Genomic DNA, 15,136 nt, shown 5'->3' with positions numbered 1-15,136 from the left:
ATAGTCCGAGAGTCCGGCCAAAGGTTATAGTCCGGCTATCCGGACACCCCCTAATCCAGGACTCCCTCAGTATGCATGGTTCCGACAAAGCATTTGGGAGGTTCCTTTTGTAAGCTAGTTGATGCAGTGACCAACATGATGAGTGTCATGTTTATACAATAAGACTCGCGTTGAAAATTATAAGTTATATGCATGCTCCCTTTATGTGGTAGATTTTGCATGGTGTAATTTGAGAGAAGACTAAAAATGCATTCTGCTTACTGGGACGTTGAGATGGGCACTTTGCATCTACCGAGAATTGGCACCAACTTCGTAAGAATGTAATTTTGTTGTTGTTAGTGTTGGGTGTGTGGGGAGGGGAGTACCCCTGACACACCCCATGATAGTAGTGCATTTTATTTGCAGTCAAGACTTTGTTACCGGCTTCTACCATGCATTTTTCTCTTATATCATCAACATGTTATGTCACAAACAACCTCAGACAAAGCATCAAAAGGTTTCTTCCCAACATTTTTTCGTTAAGTGCCCCTCGAATACTCCACCCACGTCATCCGTCCAGCAACTCCTCCAAAACAATGCCCTCATGGGGGAGAGCGAAACCGAGAGTGCATCCATCGCCTGATCCAGGATACCATGTTGTTGGGTTTCCGCTGAAGCAGGAGAAGTGGGGTAGAAGGTGGATACAATGGAGATGCCTTCAACAAGTTAACGACGCGTAGGTGTTGCAATCCCCAGCTAGAGCTTGGTTTTCACCGGTAAGTACGCCTCACCAAATCGCCGCCCGGGCTAACCGTGGGATCTCGGGATCCGTCACAACTGGCCGACCACCTCCAACAGAGAAGTCCAACACTGCCACTCGGAGGGGGGGAGCCCCTGTTTTCTTGTGCTGGGGTGAACCAAAGAGCCCGCGTGCGGTCATCGGAGTAGACGAGACGAAGCAGGCACTGCACCCTGTCCCATCTACCATCCGAGCATAGCCTTTGCGGAGACAAAATTGCATTTAACACGGCGTCATCCATGTCGGATTCCGCAGAGGATCGTTTTTTCCCTCGGCTCTTAACCCGTCTCGCATCGCCACCCAAACCAGCGTCAGAAATCGTGTTTTGCATCTCCTCATTTTTTGGCGGTTATCAGCATCTATCACACACGGACATACTCTAGTGACATGCATTAACTTGCAGTCCCTGTCGGTCATTCACTTTGCGCCGACCCGTCCTCGGCTGACGTGCTAGTCTATAGTAAACGGGCGGTAGATGAAGGTCGGCGCCCGATTCATTATTTTCACCGTGGAGTTTTTACCATTTAAAAAGGTCATCAAGTACACTGGAAGACAACATCTACAACGGGGTCAAAGCCATGACGCACCAACGGCTACAACATGCAGCGACGGCTCCTGCTTTAACTTTCTAGTCCGCAGAAGTTTTCAGGCAGCCTCTACCTAGTAATAGTCAGCCGGCCCCGCCCGGAGTCCTAACATCCGTGACAGCCCGCTGCAGCGACAGCCCCTATCTAAACTTTCCAGTACGCAGCACTTCCAGGCAGCCTCTAGCAGTACGAGGCAGCCGCCCATCCCTGCTAGTCTAACACACCAGTGGCATTTGATGAGGCACATGCTGCTACAGTGAAGACAAACACTCCCCGACAGGCACGAGATTCTATATAAGCGTTTGATTTATCTACGTCATGGTAATCCTCCTACGCATAACAGACCCATCAGATAATATGCACACGTGTTTGTTAATTCCACACACGTGGAGTCGTGTACTTAATCACGCCTACACACTGTGCGTGAAAAAGTGTAGTTCTATCTTTTGTCCAAAGTCAAAGATTTAAATTTTTGATGAACTTTATAGAAAAAAATAGCATCATTTATGATGCTAAATTAATATCACTAGATCCGTTTTGAAATGTACTTTCACAATATACCAATGTGATGTCTTATATGGTACTACTCCTTTCTATAAAGTTGATCAAAATTTAAAATCTTTGACTTAGAATAAAAGGTAGAAGTACACATATTCTTGGAGGGGGGAGTACACGAGTAAGTATCAATAACAACCAGAGCCGCCAGGGATAAATACAGAACACAGACTTTAATAACCATGATTTGCAGGGAGGGGGGTTGATTTAATATCACAAACTTGACGGTGGATTATTTTTGTAGTTGCTCAGATTCTAATTGAATTCCGCGTTGTTTCATAAGTATAGCTCGGTTTTTATGGTTGCATGGATATCGTCTGCCGAGCACAAAAAGTTGTTGAAATATATGTTGGCACTGCTTGACGACGGCTTCCTGCATCAGTGGCTACGGACTAGCCCCCTATGCGCGGACGGATTCCCTTACCCGTACCAGGGAACAACCTGTCGTGCCACTCGCAAGATAGTGGAACGTGTCCCACAGGTTCCATCACGAGGTGAAAACAAGTGTCCCTCGTCTTGGCTGTTCACACCCACAAGCGATATTGATGGCTGACAAACCCAACTTGGCCCCGTCTCGCATGGTCTCTATCGATGACGGCCTCCCAGTCGGCAGGGGCGGCGTCGAGGTATCATGTCGGGATACAAAAAATGATATAACATTACCCAACCCTCCCACCCCCCACCCCTCCCGAACATTCTCGACATAAGAGGATACGCGCCACCAAAAATACTACCGCCATGTGGGGAATTACACGCCCCTTTCGTATCACTGGCGTCAACTCCGCTTTGGGAGGGTGGTGAACAAGTTCTGGCTTGCATACCTCCCCCTGTCGGGGGAGGGTGGTGAACAAAAACTAGCGCGCATACCTCCCCCTCTTTGCCTCCCCTCCATTTAGTCAATTCCGACGCACATGTTGGGCAAAGCCCCATCTGTGTGGGCAGAGACAGGGGAGGCGGGATCCTCCCTCGCTATCAATGGTGCTTGTAGCTTGCTATGCGGCACCCGTGCCGAGATACCTATTAGATGTAACATGACCCCCTAACACGAACAACCCACCAGGACACTAGTAAGCTTAGGGGGCATCTCCATTATTTAAAGCACCCCCGCCATGCGGAATAAGACACCCCTGTCTCGCTCTAACGGACCAGCAAACCAAAGCTAACGTCGCGCCCTCCAACCTTCTTGCCTCGCTCCACCCCGTCAAGGTCGGTGTGGGCTGTCTGCCGCGCCGCCCGTATACCAGAAGATGTACGAGTGGGCCACAAGCTCACACCACGACCCTGGGGCCACCTGAGCTTGTATGGCCCTCTTAACTCCATTTGACCTAACCCTAACTCAATAATTTCCTTAAATTCTAGAAACCACCTGAGCGAGCCTCGAAGCTTATTCTGTTACCGCAAGCCTCTGTTATTCTGCGATCCCATGTGGAGGCCTCCACTAATGATACTATTTATGAAGGGGGAACCAATAATGGAGGGCCACTACATCAACCTTGTTGCACCTTCGATTATGCGTGTCTAGTTCCCCACAGGACCTATTGGTTCATAGCAGTACCTATATGTTTCTCTCTCATTATGATCTTCAATCCAATGTTCTTTTCAGAGATCCATATGATGTAATCCTTTGATTTAGGGTGTTTTCTGTAGCCGCGCAACTTGGGGCAGTGTGGGCCGGATGACAAACCAACGGCTCCATGCGGTGATGGCTGCTAGTATAGATATGATGTGATGCGTACGCACGACGGTGCCCCAATCCCGTCAAAGTTATTTGTTGGGGGATACGGGGCGTGATGCAGAGGGTGGTTTAGGTCACCTATTTTTCCAACGTAGAGTTATGTGTTCTTCCGGCTTGTGTGGGCTAGGTTGCGTCTATGATTTTCGCATTGCTCCGAGTCTTTTTCGTAGATCGCTTGATGTATGCATCGATCGGTCGTTGCTTCTCCCACTCTGATGGTTGCCGAACTGTGGGGGAGTAGTAGCCGGACCTCACTGCGCCATAGCCATGTCGTTACTAAGGCCACCTCTTCCCGATGATCCCGTCAGCTGACATGTTGCACCCGGTCATCCACAATGTCGGATGTGGTGTGCATGCATCCACCCTAAGTCTTACCGTACATGAGATCTCTACCACCCTGAGGCGGAAACGACCACCCCCCGGGCCGCCGCCAGTGGTATACTACAGCAGTTTTGATCGTCTGACACATACCCACATATTAGAATCGCACATATAGTGTGAAAGTCCCCCGTTTTGTTAATGCATGTAGATAGCGAGAGCGTTAAATTAGCTATTGTGTTTTTCTTCATTTCTTAAAATTCATTTTCCGAGCTATCCCTTTGTGGACAATTTTTGCCCCCGCCCTTAATCACTACCGTGTCGCCCCCACACTCCCATTCCTTTTGTTTGTGTGTCGTCATGGGATATGCTAAATGAAACACCCGTGAACATGTCCCAGCCTGCGTCGGCCACAGGGAGAAAAAGCACCCCGTGAGTAAATGCGGTATAATGAGTGCGTGACGATTGCTTCTTCTTCCCGGGCTCACCCGCACAATGGAAAAAAAGGCAAAAATGGGAGACAGTGAGAGAGGAAAAGATACACGACGCGCTTGGTTCAGCTCCCGTAACGTATTCATTTTCTCGTATCTGAAAGCGTCGCTTGCAATCACTTCTACCTAATACAACCTTTGTTTGGTTCGAGCGGAGGGTGCCGGTTTCTACTACACTTAGGATCTGGCGGTTTTGATTTTACGAAGCGGCGTATCCGAAACGCTCCGACGGAAAACAACGTACATGAAACAAACGCTTGCTACCGTTTCAGAAAACACTGTAATCGAAAACCGCAATATTTTCCCCGAACCAAACTCGCCGACAGTCTCGTCGCACACACACCAGTGCACTGGTGAGGAAACGGCATGGTTGCCTATGGCGGAGAACGGCGGTGCAGGGCAGTCGCAGCACGCCGACGACCTCAAAAGTAAGCTTCTTAGACCATTGTCGCTTTCTGAAGCTTCTACATGTAATGCGTAGCTGTTCGTTCGTGCGTGATTAGATGCAATACTAAGAAATGCTCATTCTCACATTTGATCCAACTAGTATTTTTTCGTTGCACTAGGTACGGCCAACGCAGACTCGAGATTAGATCAAAATGAACCACTGCCATGGGTGCTTCGAAAGGGCGCATGCGCGTGTGTGGTGAAAGAGAAGGGTGTGGTGCCTACTGATGACTGGAATGGTGGTCTTTGACTCTCCACAGCTGCGTGTCTAGAAACGGCATGGGGATGAGATCGAAAATCCGGTCTGTTGCGAGCAGGGAGGCACCTGCGGCGGGAGGCCCAAGGGGAATGGGCGCGAGCAGCGCGTTGGGCGCCTTTTGACTTGAAGCAACATGAATGCAGCCGCATGCACAGGGCTCAGCTGTTCGGCCGTATTGCACGTTAAAATGAAACGGAAATCACCTGGAAATCCGCACGCGCCCATGCAGGTATGACCATCAGGAACATTTCGTTGAGTATTACTCGACGTTTTTCTGGTCGACAAAACGCCATGCACCACACGAGCCTGCATGTCCTATTGCGATATAGGCTTATATCTGCATGACGTCGCCATGCATGTCTCTCGCTAGTCGCTACTGAAAAAGTGATGAGGGGGCGTGTGCGTCCATTTTTTAAATTTTTTTCCAAAATTAATATCATTCTAAACTTTTTTTTTAGTTGATCCCCGGTTTGCCCCAACAGGTCGCCCTGGTTTGCCACCACAGTTTTTTAGTTCTTTCCAAAATTAATATCATTCCGATCTTTATTTTTGAGTTGACAGCTGATGTTTCCTCCTGTAACGGCCTAGCCCATAGCCCATCGTAATGGGAAGCGCAACAGCTGGATCAAAATAGGCTACGGGCTGCTATCAACACATAAAGTTAAAAAAGTATCAAAATGAACTATAGGAGAGCGCAGGAGCCCCCGGTACGCAGCAGCTGAATGACAAAAAAACAACGCATAAGTAAAAAAACACGCTCACCAAAGAAAAGGTTCAAACCTTCCCCGAACAGTTCTCCAGTTTCCATGGAGGAACATTTTTCCTTTTGGCATCGGTGGTCCTGTCTACTAGGTTGCAAGAGCGACAGCCTAGTGCCTGCCCGGTCCCTCCCCTTGCATGCGGCGTGGTCCATCTTTCGCTATAAGCGGAAAAGAACATAAAATGAATAAAACAAGGAAAAAGCAAATGAGGTAAGAGGAGGGACCAGATCCCAATACCAACGAGCGCTCGTGATTGCATCTGCCCCGGCGACAGCCTAGTGCCTGCCCGGTCCCTCCCCTTGCATGCGGCGTGGTCCACCTTTCGCTATAAGCGGAAAAGAACATAAAACGAATAAAACATTCCGTTAAATCAAGGATTTTTTTTAGGCTAGTTGAATAGTTTTGATTGTGATTGTGAGCAAATTGCTTGGCTTGTTTAATTAAGTTCAACTTCAAATTTACAGAAATTTTGCAAAAAAAAAGTAAACTCTTCCATTGAAGGTTTTTTTATTTTTAGGCTAGTTGAATAGTTTTGATTAAGGTTTTATTAGTTTATTACTCGAAACTAAATCAAGGATTTTCAGGATACTTCCTTCGTGGAATAAGATATTGGATCCTCGAGTGATCTCTTTTTCTTGTTGCTTCATAAGAGTGAATCGAATAGATTCAATTCGCGTTATAAGAGTAAAAAATCCGCGGGTCCTTTCCGCTCTAATTAGATAAAGGGGGGTAAGGACCCGCTAAGCTCCTACTTTTTCATGTTTACAATCTGGTCCCTCCGATTACTATAGAGATGAACCCAATCCAGAATATGAACCATAAAAGAAAACACCTACTAAACCAATCACAGCAATACCAGCTACAGTACCTATCAGCCAAAGAGGAATTCTTCCAGTAGTATCGGCCATTTCCCCTACTTTCCTCCACATTTTATCAATTGGTCATGCTAGAGACAAAAACAGTCATGGGTAGTTATAAGGATGGTATCCTTCCAAATGGGATAAGAGAATTCTTATTAGTCTCTTTCTTTCTCTCAATTGAAGAAGTAATTGGAAAATAAAACATCAAGTACAAAAATGAGTAACAAACCCCAGTATAGACTGGTACGATTCAATTCAACATTTTGTTCATTCGGTTTTGATTGTGTCATAGTTCTATAGTTGGAATTTGTTTTATCGTTGGATGAACTGCATTGCTGATATTGATCCCAAGAAAAAAACAGTAGGTACAGCTAGTCCGTGAATAGCCAGCCATCGCACTGTAAAAATAGGATAGGTTCGATCTATGGTCATTGAGGGCCTCCTAAAAGGATCTACTAAATTCATCGAGTTGTTCTAAAGAATCAAAACGGTCAGTTATTAACGGAATTCCTTGTCGGCTTACCGTGAAATACTCGTTTGGCCTAGGACTTCCAAACACGTCATAAGCTAAACCCGTACTGACAAATAACCAACCCGCAATGAATAGGGAAGGTATAGTAATGCTATGAATAACCCAGTATCGGATACTGGTAATAATATCAGCAAAAGAACGTTCTCCCGTGCTTCCAGACATGCTGAACTCCCAAAATTTTTGTACATTCAAAAAAGGAATTGATTCCGTAAAAGATGGGATCGACCAGTAAATAGAAAATTACTGATATTTCATCCTTGTGAGAGTGCATCCATCGCCTGATCCAGGATACCATGTTGTTGGGTTTCCGATGAAGCAGGAGAAGTGGGGTAGAAGGTGGATACAATGGAGATGCCTTCAACAAGTTAACGACGCGTAGGTGTTGCAATCCCCAGCTAGAGCTTGGTTTTCACCGGTAAGTACGCCTCACCAAATCGCCGCCCGGGCTAACCGTGGGATCTCGGGATCCATCACAACTGGCCGACCACCTCCAACAGAGAAGTCCAACACTGCCACTCGGAGGGGGGGAGCCCCTGTTTTCTTGTGCTGGGGTGAACTAAAGAGCCCGCGTGCGGTCATCGGAGTAGACGAGACGAAGCAGGCACTGCACCCTGTCCCATCTACCATCCGAGCATAGCCTTTGCGGAGACAAAATTGCATTTAACACGGCGTCATCCATGTCGGATTCCGCAGAGGATCGTTTTTTCCCTCGGCTCTTAACCCGTCTCGCATCGCCACCCAAACCAGCGTCAGAAATCGTGTTTTGCATCTCCTCATTTTTTGGCGGTTATCAGCATCTATCACACACGGACATACTCTAGTGACATGCATTAACTTGCAGTCCCTGTCGGTCATTCACTTTGCGCCGACCCGTCCTCGGCTGACGTGCTAGTCTATAGTAAACGGGCGGTAGATGAAGGTCGGCGCCCGATTCATTATTTTCACCGTGGAGTTTTTACCATTTAAAAAGGTCATCAAATACACTGGAAGACAACATCTACAATGGGGTCAAAGCCATGACGCACCAACGGCTACGCGCCACCAAGAGGATACGCGCCACCAAAAATACTACCGCCATGTGGGGAATTACACGCCCCTTTCGTATCACTGGCGTCAACTCCGCTTTGGGAGGGTGGTGAACAAGTTCTGGCTTGCATACCTCCCCCTGTCGGGGGAGGGTGGTGAACAAAAACTAGCGCGCATACCTCCCCCTCTTTGCCTCCCCTCCATTTAGTCAATTCCGACGCACATGTTGGGCAAAGCCCGATCTGTGCGGGCAGAGACAGGGGAGGCGGGATCCTCCCTCGCTATCGATGGTGCTTGTAGCTTGCTATGCGGCACCCGTGCCGAGATACCTATTAGATGTAACATGACCCCCTAACACGAACAACCCACCAGGACACTAGTAAGCTTAGGGGGCATCTCCATTATTTAAAGCACCCCCGCCATGCGGAATAAGACACCCCTGTCTCGCTCTAACGGACCAGCAAACCAAAGCTAACGTCGCGCCCTCCAACCTTCTTGCCTCGCTCCACCCCGTCAAGGTCGATGTGGGCTGTCTGCCGCGCCGCCCGTATACCAGAAGATGTACGAGTGGGCCACAAGCTCACACCACGACCCTGGGGCCACCTGAGCTTGTATGGCCCTCTTAACTCCATTTGACCTAACCCTAACTCAATAATTTCCTTACATTCCAGAAACCACCTGAGCGAGCCTCGAAGCTTATTCTGTTACCACAAGCCTCTGTTATTCTGCGATCCCATGTGGAGGCCTCCACTAATGATACTATTTATGAAGGGGGAACCAATAATGGAGGGCCACTACATCAACCTTGTTGCACCTTCGATTATGCGTGTCTAGTTCCCCACGGGACCTATTGGTTCATAGCAGTACCTATATGTTTCTCTCTCATTATGATCTTCAATCCAATGTTCTTTTCAGAGATCCATATGATGTAATCCTTTGATTTAGGGTGTTTTCTGTAGCCGCGCAACTTGGGGCAGTGTGGGCCGGATGACACACCAACGGCTCCATGCGGTGATGGCTGCTAGTATAGATATGATGTGATGCATACGCACGACGGTGCCCCAATCCCGTCAAAGTTATTTGTTGGGGGATACGGGGCGTGATGCAGAGGGTGGTTTAGGTCACCTATTTTTCCAACGTAGAGTTATGTGTTCTTCCGGCTTGTGTGGGCTAGGTTGCGTCTATGATTTTCGCATTGCTCCGAGTCTTTTTCGTAGATTGCTTGATGTATGCATCGATCGGTCGTTGCTTCTCCCACTCTGATGGTTTCCGAACTGTGGGGGAGGCCCTCTGTTGCTTCTCCAGAGTTTTACCTCATCGGCCGTAAAGTTCGTGTCGTTATCAGTGATGATGCTGTGGGGGACGCCGTAACGGTTTACGACCCCGGATATGAAGTCTATCACCGGTCCAGATTCGGCCGTCTTAACAGGCTTGGCTTCTATCCATTTGGTGAACTTATCCACCATGACCAGTAAGTATTTTTGCTTGTGGGTTCCTCCTTTAAGGGGTCCAACCATGTCAAGCCCCGAGACCGCGAAGGGCCAGGTGATGGGGATAGTATGGAGGGCGGTGGGTGGCATATGGCTTTGGTTTGCAAAAAGCTGGCAACCAACACAACGTTGGACTAAGTCATGGGCGTCTGCCTGGGCCATCGGCCAATAAAAGCATGTACGGAAGGCCTTGCTTACAAGGGCCCGAGCTGCAGCGTGGTGACCGCCGAGTCCGACATGAATTTCCGCCAGAAGATTCCGCCCTTCCTCTTCGGAGATGCACCTTTGAAGGAATCTGGTGGTGCTTTTCTTATAAAGATCTCCCTCATGGACTTTATAGGCTTTAGATCGCCGCACTATGCAGCGTGCCTCGTTTTGGTCCTCAGGAAGTTCCTGCCTAGTTAGGTAGGTTAGGAATGGTTCTGTCCATGGGGCGATGACTGCCATTATTACGTGGGTTGAAGATGTTATTTCGTTGGCAGGGCCTCCAATTATGCCAAAATGTTCGGTGTTGGGCAGTGCGGTTGGGTCCGGGCTGTTATTTCCAGGTTCCCCTTCCCATACTACAGATGGTTTGAACAGCCTCTCCAAGAAGATGTTGGAGGGGACGGCGCTGCGTTTTGCGCCTATGCGTGCCAGGACATCTGCTGCCTGATTGTTTTCCCGGGCTATATGGTGAAATTCGAGCCCCTCGAACCGAGCTGACATGTTTAGGACGGCGTTGCGATAAGCTGCCATTTTCGGATCCTTGGCATCAAAGTCTCCATTTATTTGGGATATCGCGAGGTTCGAATCCCCGCGCACCTCTAGGCGTTGAATGCCCATGGATACTGCCATCCGGAGACCATGTAGAAGGGCCTCATATTCGGCTGCGTTGTTGGAGTTCGTACACATTATCTGGAGTACGTATTGAACTGTATATCCTGTTGGGGACATCAAAACGACGCCAGCCCCCAGACCGGCCAACATTTTGGAGCCATCGAAGTGCATGATCCAGTTGGAATATGTGCCGTACTCTTTAGGGAGTTCGGCTTCCGTCCATTCCGCGACGAAGTCGGCCAAAACTTGCGACTTAATAGCTCGCCGTGGCTTGTAAGTTATGCCGAACGGGAGGAGCTCAATGGCCCATTTGGCAATCCGGCCCGTCGCGTCGTGGTTTTTTATAATATCGTTAAGTGGTACTTCCGAGGCTACCGTTATCGAACACTCTTGAAAGTAGTGTCGCAGCTTCCGGGATGCCATAAATACCATGTACGCTATCTTTTGATAATGCGGGTACCGTGACTTGCATGGAGTAAGGAACGTGGACACATAGTAAACTGGCTTTTGGAGGGGGAATTTGTGTCCGTCCGTCTCTCGTTCGACGATGAGTACTGCGCTTACAACTTGATGAGTTGCCGCAATGTATAATAGCATTGGTTCGCCAATGTTTGGCGCGGCCAGGACTGTGTTTGTTGCCAATATGGCTTTTATTTCGTCGAGTCCGGCCGTGGCGGCATCCGTCCACTCGAAGTGTTCGGTGCGCCGGAGGAGGCGATAAAGGGGTAATGCCTTTTCTCCCAAGCGGGAGATAAAGCGGCTTAGAGCCACCACGCATCCGGTCAATTTTTGTATTTGTTTGAGGTCCTTTGGGATGTCCAATTGTGACAGAGCTCGGATCTTGGCTGGATTTGCTTCAATTCCTCTGCCGGATACAATGAAGCCCAAGAGCTTTCCGGCTGGTACACCAAAAACGCATTTTTCCGGGTTGAGCTTGATGTCGTATGTTTGGAGGTTATCGAATGTGAGCCTCAAGTCATCTACTAGAGATTCAACATGCTTGGTTTTGACGACCATGTCATCTACGTATGCCTCCATTGTTTTGCCGATCTGGTTTGCCAGACATGTCTGAATCATGCGCTGATATGTTGCGCCGGCATTTTTGAGCCCGAAGGGCATTGTGTTCAAGCAGAATGGGCCGTATGGTGTGACGAATGCCGTTGCGGCTTGGTCTGGCTCTGCCATCTTAATTTGATGGTAGCCGGAGTATGCGTCGAGGAGACACAATGAATCGTGTCCTGCGGTAGCGTCGATAATTTGGTCGATGCGGGGGAGGGGGAAGGGATCCTTTGGGGTCCTTAAAATCGACGCACAAGCGCCAGGATTTGTCCTTCTTTGGTACCATCACCAGGTTTGCTAGCCAGTCCGCATGTTTTATGTCTCTGATGAATCCGGCCTCCAATAGCTTGGCTAGTTCCTCTCCCATGGCTTGTCTCTTAGGTTCGGAGAAACACCGAAGAGCCTGCTTGACTGGCTTGAATCCTTTTAGGATATTCAGGCTGTGCTCGGCCAGCCTGCGTGGGATTCCTGGCATGTCTGAAGGGTACCAGGCAAAAATGTCCTAGTTCTCGCGTAGGAACTCTCGTAGTGCGGGGTCCACATCAGGGTTTAATTGTGCCCCGATGGAAGCTGTTTTTGTAGGATCCGTTGGATGGACTTGGAATTTGACTATTTCATCCGCCGGTTTAAAGGAGGTGGACTTGGATCTTTTATCGAGTATCACATCGTCCCTGTTCACCGTGGAGCGCAGCGCAGTCAGTTCCTCGGCCGCTAGGGCTTCGGATAGTGCCTCGAGGGCCAGTGCGGCTGTCTTATTTTCGGCGCGGGGTGCTATGTCTGGATCACTAGCAAGATTGATGATTCCGTTGGGCCCGGGCATTTTGAGCTTCATGTACCCGTAATGGGGTATGGCTTGGAAGATTGTAAACGCCTCCCGCCCTAATAGAGCATGGTATCCGCTACTGAACGGGGCCACTTGGAACGTGACCTCTTTGGACCTGTAATTATCCGCGTGCCGAACACCACATCTAGTGTGATTTTTCCTATACAGCGCGCTTCCTGACTGGGGATTATTCCTCTAAAGGTTGTGCTTCTTCGCTCAATACGGTTCCAGTATATTTCCATTTTTTGAAGAGTTTCCTCATAAATGAGGTTCAATCCGCTGCCACCGTCCATGAGTACCTTGGTGAGTCGAAAGCCGTCCACTGTTGGACTGAGGACCAATGCGGCTGGTGCTCGGGCTGTTCGGAATTTAGGTTCGTCACTGGCATTAAAAGTAATAGCTGTGGCACTCCATGGGTTTATTGTTGCCACGTGGTAGACTTCGACAAGGCTGCAGAGTGTTCGTTTTCGCATATTATTTGATGCAAAAGTCTCGAAGACTGTTAATACCGTACTGTTATCCCTGGGCTGGTGCTTTGTGGCTTCTAGGGTTAGAAGATCTTCGCCACTTTTGGCCACCTGCCGGAGTATCCAACATGCTCTAAGGCTATGAGTTGGTGTGGCGCCCTCTGCATTGTGAATTTTACAGGGTCCATTGAGCCATCCCTCTAGTGCGGTTCCATGCCCTGTAGAGGGTTTTTGCTTTTTGGTGTTTATCCCGGGTGTCTGGCGATAATGCACCCTTTTATTTCGGACTGGGTTTGTATTTAGGGCCGGATTGTCCCAAAATTTTATTTCGGTTTTCCAGGCGCTTTCAATCGCACAGTACTTTCGTACTATGGACGCCAAGTCGGCAAAGCGTGTAATTTCACGGCGACTTATGGCATTGAGGATTCCCTTGTCCGTGCAATTATTATAGAAGAATGAAATTGTGTCTTCCTCGCGGCAGTCCTTTATCCTGTTCATGACCAGGAGGAATGTGGCCCAGTAATGGTGTACTGTTTCCTCAGGCTCTTGCCTAATTTGGGATAGATCGCTTATGTTTGGGTCGGTGGGTGGAATTGAATCCGAAACCTCACCCAATCTGAGACTCAGGGGCCAAAGAGTTTCCAAACTCGGAAGTTTGTATTCTTGGATGTTTTCCACTGAATCTGGCCCGCTGCCTGACTCTAGGTTCAGATCTTGAGTGACGTCCTCCTCTCCACAGGTATCCGGCTTGGAGGGATCGGGAATCCGGACATAGCTAGTCCTTAAGATAGATGAAGGGTCGCCGCATTGTTCCTCCACCACTGCAACGTGAGGGGTGACCTGGGGAGAGTTGATCTCTCTCAGATCGGGTTTAGGCCCAATCTGATCGTAGTCTGTAGCGACCCCCAGGGCAACGATGCGATCCAAGAGCTCGTTTAGGGAAGAGAGCTCCATTGGGTCTAACTTCTCGGCGAGTTCCGAGTTGATGTGAAGATTGTTTTTGATGACCCGAGAAGTCATCGTCGGCGCAGCGGACGAACAGGCGGTCATAAGAAAACCACCTAGTCGGAGAGTTTGGCCGACAGCCAAAGCTCCCTTAGCAACAGTGCCGTCTTTAAAGACGGGATGAGGCATCCTTCCTGATGGCGACGGCACAGCGGAACTCTCAATGAAAGCACCAATGTCGGTGTCAAAACCGGCGGATCTCGGGTAGGGGGTCCCGAACTGTGCGTCTAGGCTGGATGGTAACAGGAGGCAGGGGACACGATGTTTTACCCAGGTTCGGGCCCTCTTGATGGAGGTAAAACCCTACGTCCTGCTTGATTAATATTGATGATATGGGTAGTACAAGAGTAGATCTACCACGAGATCAGAGAGGCTAAACCCTAGAAGCTAGCCTATGGTATGATTGTTGTTCGCCCTATGGACTAAAAACCCTCCGGTTTATATAGACACCGGAGAGGGCTAGGGTTACATAGAGTCGGTTACAATGGGAGGAGATCTACATATCCGTATTGCTAAGCTTGCCTTCCACGCCAAGGAAAGTCCCATCCGGACACGGGACGAAGTCTTCAATCTTGTATCTTCATAGTCCGAGAGTCCGGCCAAAGGTTATAGTCCGGCTATCCGGACACCCCCTAATCCAGGACTCCCTCAGTATGCATGGTTCCGACAAAGCATTTGGGAGGTTCCTTTTGTAAGCTAGTTGATGCAGTGACCAACATGATGAGTGTCATGTTTATACAATAAGACTCGCGTTGAAAATTATAAGTTATATGCATGCTCCCTTTATGTGGTAGATTTTGCATGGTGTAATTTGAGAGAAGACTAAAAATGCATTCTGCTTACTGGGACGTTGAGATGGGCACTTTGCATCTACCGAGAATTGGCACCAACTTCGTAAGAATGTAATTTTGTTGTTGTTAGTGTTGGGTGTGTGGGGAGGGGAGTACCCCTGACACACCCCATGATAGTAGTGCATTTTATTTGCAGTCAAGACTTTGTTACCGGCTTCTACCATGCATTTTTCTCTTATATCATCAACATGTTATGTCACAAACAACCTCAGACAAAGCATCAAAAGGTTTCTTCCCAACATTTTTTCGTTAAGTGCCCCTCGAATACTCCAC

The sequence above is a fragment of the Triticum dicoccoides genome, chromosome 1A (assembly GCF_002162155.2).
Source record: "Triticum dicoccoides isolate Atlit2015 ecotype Zavitan chromosome 1A, WEW_v2.0, whole genome shotgun sequence".
Lineage (NCBI taxonomy): Eukaryota > Viridiplantae > Streptophyta > Magnoliopsida > Poales > Poaceae > Triticum > Triticum dicoccoides.
This window is presented reverse-complemented; position numbering follows the sequence as displayed.